Below are 6000 nucleotides of genomic sequence, written 5' to 3' on the forward strand. Positions count from 1 at the left end.
AAATTACAGAAAGGCCATCTCCAATAGAATCCATTGAAGGAAACCTATTGGATTTATTTAATGTTTAGCCCATATGTAATAAAGGGCACTAAGTTTGCCCAGGAGCAATAACTTATGGCAACCAATAAGATGCTTTTTTTTTTACAGGTGACCAGTAAATGCTACCAGCTGATTCACTGCTATGGGTTATCATAGCAATGAACTATCCAAATTATGGAAAGACCCCTTATCCAGAAAATGCCAGGTCACAATATAGAGAAAATAACGTAAAATGTCATGGTCATTTATTCATATGTATTTTTGGTGGAGCACTGGAAAGAATGTCTATTTGCTCTTCCATATACATAGAATGCCCAGCTTCAAAGTTAGGATGAGATTTTAAATTATGGCTGATTGGTACACCAATATTTTCCTATATTTATACCCATTTCATGAGCTAAAAAGGCCTTTGCCAATATTTGGACCTTCAATGGAAGTACGAGCCAAAGGTTAGACCTTCTTGCGAGCTTTTAACTGAAAGTAGTTACTTTGGGTTCATTGGTGGTTTTCCACCTTTGCAAAAGTGCTGCCTGCCATTGACTATAAAGGAAATCTGCCTGCCAGGCCATTACAGCAAATGACAGGTGCCATGCAGAGATTTAGGTATTTTCCCATCAGTGGAAAAAGCCAGCAAAGAAACCACCACATTTGCCACCTGGGGTCATACCCCCTATGTAATAAAAGGCACTAACTTTGCCGAGGAGCAGTAACCCATAGGAACAAGATGTTTGTTTTTAAGCAAGTGACCAGTAAATTCTACCTGCTAATTGGCTGCTATGGGTTACTTCTCCTGGGCAAACTTAGTGCCACTTATTATATAAGCCCCTTAGCCTGTGATTGGTAGGTGCAATGCCAAGCTCAGCAGGGTAATCACTTACATTATGTAATGATGCATTTTACTGCAGGGCAGATTTGGTGTTTTTATAGACTTTTTGTGACTGATATAACTTGCTTTCATAGGGACACTTGTTTTTCAACTTTGTCCTCTAGGGGGCTAATATCACACTTAAACAATTTATTTAAGGAATTTTTTGCTGAGGATATCTTCCTTATTTCAGGCGTCTCCTTTTAGCATTTACAGTTGGCATATTACACAGTCCCATTAAATTCACCATGTTATTAATCATCAGACTTAAATATTAACGAATAATAGAAGATGTAATTTTAGCCTAGTGTTTGGCCATTACTGCCCCTTTGAAATAAAGGCTACAAGTTTTCTTGGCCTTGTAAAGTGCCCTTTGCACAAACATTGCACATTCATTTGCTTCAAAGTGTTTTCTTATAGTCCTAAACCCCAGCTTAAAATACTAAGCCAGAGTATTACAATTATTGAGCCCTTATTGTTAGTGTGCTATTTAAGGCTCTCTATGCCTAAAATGGCTGCTGTCACGCCACTTCAAAGTCAGTAGGGAAGTGGTTACAGTGTCAATCATTCCTCCATCAGCCAAGCTGTTTATTCAGACATTCACATGCTTTCACTGGAAACTGCCATAAGGGTTACAAACCCCCATTAATACCTATTAAGGTATGATTAATACCCAAATTATGGAACACAAAAAGGAGCGGGCTAACTGAAAAACTTGCAGAGTTTGGGGTGGATCAGGTACCAGGTGTCAGGGTGTCAGAGGTGTTAGCTAAACTGCCCCAACCTTTGGTTTTCTACTGTTAGGAGATATGGAGACTACATAACTCACCCAAAGTGCCCTCTGATAGCTCCTTGCTGGGCATGATGAGCACTAACATTTGTTTTACTCTGCAAAAAATTTCATATAAAAGCCAATATTGTCACTCCATAACTGATCCATCTCAGCATTTGGCAGACCCAATGATAAGAAAAAGGATTCGTGCCCATTGGATGTACCAGGCAGGACAGCACGATTTAGGAGTGACTCTATCACTGACACCCAGTTTCCAGTTCAGCCCCCACAGTTGAATGACCATTTATCATAAATAACACAATCACACATCATGTATCATAAATAACGCAATCACAGAATGAACGAAGGCACCACTGGACCAGACAGTGAGTTAAGTGAATATCATGACATACAGAATACATCATGTGATACTACTAGGATGAGTAACAATTTTTTTGACACTGACACATAAAAGGAGCATTTTTTTGCAACATTTTCCACAGACATCAACCATTTTAAAGAGGAAGCTTCTTAGAGCCCCACACAACTCAGAATTCCCTAATATAACTATCACTGTAATCTGTTTCTTCAAAAGGTATTAAAAATACCATTTTTATATGCTGAAATCCATCTGCAAAACTATTTTTTTCTTTGTGCATCATTTCAAATCCTGGCAGGGAAGGAGGGACTAAATCATTGATGTTACAAATTGCAACAACTTCTCCACAGCTTACAGGAACTACATAACCCACAATGCATTACACTGTGATGTTCCTTTCCTTATTGACATCGTGTGTGCAGTGAATTGTGGGATTAGAGGATTCAGGCTGAAGGCAGGCTGAGGACAGTTGACTACTCTTACTTTTTTTTGAGTCTCAATGTAGTCAGACAGATCAGCAGGAGAACAGGGGCCAGGCTTAGGTAACTGTTATAAACCATATTAATACCTTAAAAATAATGGAAAAAGCTGCATATTTTAATACTGATGTATACTGTAAAGTTGCTTGACATTATGTTAAATTTTCAAAAAGCTTAAGTTGTGTTTGGGTGGAGTTCTCTTTTTTTAACACCTTTATATCAATGTTGCTAAGATTGCAGCCCTTTTTCTACCAAACCCTCCCCCATAAGTACAGATGACCCTAAAGAGATTTGGTTCCTAAAGAGATTTGGTTCTGTACCAGAAAGGAACATTTTTTACACACACATGCACACATCTGAACCGCCACCCCAGTGATATTCTTAGCAAATGTGAAACCTTCTGAGCTAACAGCACAGCAGAACAGCAAGTGGAAGGGTTGTGTAGTAGCAAAGAGTGCAATAAAATTAAACAAGGACACTCAGCACTGTATAAATTGCATGTGGGAATAACATTCCAGTGCCCTAAGTAACCTATAATCAATGGGTTCTGTAACTGAAAGTTACTTGGAAGGTTCAATGGACTGAATCAAAAGGTATTTTGTGAAGTTCAGCCTCAAGCTCCACATTTCAATCTTAACCACTAAATATAAAGGGAAAGTACAGTATATTTGGAAGCAGAATGGGGCATTATTATAAATGCATTGTGAAGAAATTATCTGCAATAACTGCCCATACACTGGCCGACTTTAAAGTTACCCAACCAATTGACACATGGGTTGATATCAGCCAGTCTTCCCATCCATATCTGGGCATATATAGAAAGTTACATGCACAATAAGATATGAATTTCTATAAAGGGGTATATTTTTACTTTAAGAGAGCCAGTCCACAGCTAGCTGTCTTTAGTTGCACTGGGACCTAAGCTAAAACAAACTTTGCAGGACCAATGGCAAATCAGATGTTGTTGAACTGTTCTGCATTTAGAGCATTAGGATGCCATGTCCAGTTCTGCCTCAGTGAACTTCACTCCACTTCATCAGCCTAGGACTGTACGTGATTATAAGCGGGCATAAGGTCTCTGCCATAATACCCATGCATTATATTACTCCTCAGCTTCCATGTGCCAGTTTCAGCATGGCTATTATAACAATTCCCAGTACAAGCCTGGTTTCTGAGGTTGGATAATGGGCGTGTAGAATAAAGCCATTCTCTTCCTCACACATGGCACAGCATATTGTTTAGCAGTGCCCTTTTACAACTCTCTGCAACATTCCGGAATGCTGGGAATTGCAGATCACAACAGATAAAAACCATGGGGTTAAATGTCTGTTTGCAGCCGTTAGTTTGGGACATGCATGAGTAATGTTATACTGTATATTCTAAAGCAAAGATCATTACAAGAATAATAAATTGCAACATGCCATGAGATACTGATGGACACAGAACCTGGGTTATGCACATGAATGGTATTGGTACAGCAGAACTGTAGCAATGACTGCGGCAACATACTTTAGTCCTCCCAAAGGCTCAGCTAATTCATTGGATGAGCAGCAGGGCAGCTTAGTTGCTTCTTGCAAGAATGGCTGATAAATAAGTTATGCTTAACATCCCATGAGATAAGCACAAAGAACACAATGCATCTTTACATAAAGGCTTATGGTGGGAAAGGTAGGTACTCACCTGGGCAAGTGATCTCCGGGGTATCAAAGGGTATGTGGTCAGGTAGGGACCCAGCTGCCTGTCGGATCCGACTCAGTTACAGTATGAGAGGAAACTTTGAAACTTCACCCTCTGTGACTCACTCACAGGGCTGAGCTCCCTCTTCCTCCTCTCACTGGCTGCTGCTGTCCCTGAGCTTGGCCGTGGGGGAGGGGCATGCAAATTCAGCTACACTGATTGGTTGGCTTCCAGGGCAAGTGAGTCTTCTGTGAAGCTGCCTGTAGGGACTGCTACAATGTGGCACTGTCTCATTAATTATGAACATTTCTATCATCCTGGCACGAGACTGCAGCACTGAATACGTACTGGATTATTCCCAAGATTCCAGGCTTAAAGGGGATATAAACCAAACAATAACATTTTGCCTAGTCAAAAAAGAGGGCGTTCTAAGCAACTTTACCATATACATTCACTAAAAAAGTGCAATGGTTTTAAAGTTATTTGTAATTGCAATTGAAACAGTGTGACAGAAGTCAGCTTTGCATGCTTATTTAGAGGTCGTTGGCTTCTGCTACATTGCTTCAAAAGTCAAAACCACCAGAGGAAAAAGGGACAGATACTGCTTTAAGTAGCAATTACATGAACAAATAACTTAAAGACCACTGAAACATATATGTATATGTATGTATATATGAAGCAAGAACGCTCGGAGCATATTTGTGCCAATTTTTCTTCCCTTGCGAGACTCCTGTCCAAATTTTTCGTACACCCACGCAACTTTTTTGGTACGCTTGCGCTGTTTACAATAGTTCGGTATGAAAATTTTGTGACTTTCGGATCGCCATTACAATATTATTGTGACCAATACGATTTTTTCGTAAGCATTTTCGTGATATTTGCGATCTTTAGAAATTTTCGTATCCAATCCGAATTTATCCCATTCGGGATTCAAACTCGTGATTTGATAAATCTGCCCCTTAGAAAGGCGTTTTCTTTAATTAGACAAAATATTATTTTTAAGTTTACGTCCCCTTTAATAAACGTTGTTAGGTTCTGATTAACTACAGAAGCATATGATGAAAAAGAATAACACCTATATACAAATGTAAACAAACTGATTAATTTGACATTTAAATAGAAAATATATAGTTTCTGCCATGCTAAACTTTCCCAGGTCCTCATTTACTAACACAAGAGCACAATTTTATCAGTACAGTGGCCATTTAGGAATAAAGTTGGCCATACACAGGCAGGGTTGTATTTATATATACAGGCAAAAAAAGTTAAAAAAAAAACCTCCCCAACCACCAGACACTCCTGTATAAATCCAGTGGGGCACCTAGGGAGGGTGGGGTAGGAAGGCAATGGCAGGCAGACGTGACATCACTTGCGTAAGACCTGAGACTACACGCAGCGGATGCACTGGACCTAAATATACACTGTACACAGGCAGATCAGGGCCAGAACTAGGGGTAGATGGAAGAGAACAATAGTAGGGGAGAGGATAGGCACATAAACCTTCTGCACCCCTAGACCGGACCCTGGTCCCCCACCGCCTGCTCCTCACTTCACCCTATGCATGTGTGGGGGCGAGGTGTCCAGCCAGGTTATGCATGGCCCCAAATCAGCCTGATTAAATGATTCCTCCTATCATGGTGAACAACCAGGTCATAATGGGGGCCTACATCGACCCGTCAGGAAAGGATCACATCAACATGTCGATGCAGCCCACCCCTAATAGAATTTTCAAAACTGTATGGCAGATATCTGGCTGATTTTCAGCACAAATACCAATAAATACAGTCTC

General features: G+C 40.2%; 1 protein-coding gene across 1 annotated transcript in view; it reads right to left on the reverse strand.

Moving 5' to 3' along the window:
- cd37 (CD37 molecule) overlaps positions 1–4296 on the reverse strand; it is a 58846-nt gene extending 54550 nt beyond the window's left edge. Inside the window, exon 1 of the mRNA NM_001015801.2 lies at positions 4215–4296. The gene's annotated coding sequence lies outside the window, so the exon portion shown is untranslated. The remainder of the gene's footprint in view (positions 1–4214) is intronic.
- Positions 4297–6000: the final 1704 nt, after the last annotated feature.

Source organism: Xenopus tropicalis, chromosome 7 (assembly GCF_000004195.4).
Source record: "Xenopus tropicalis strain Nigerian chromosome 7, UCB_Xtro_10.0, whole genome shotgun sequence".
Classification (NCBI taxonomy): Eukaryota; Metazoa; Chordata; class Amphibia; order Anura; family Pipidae; genus Xenopus; species Xenopus tropicalis.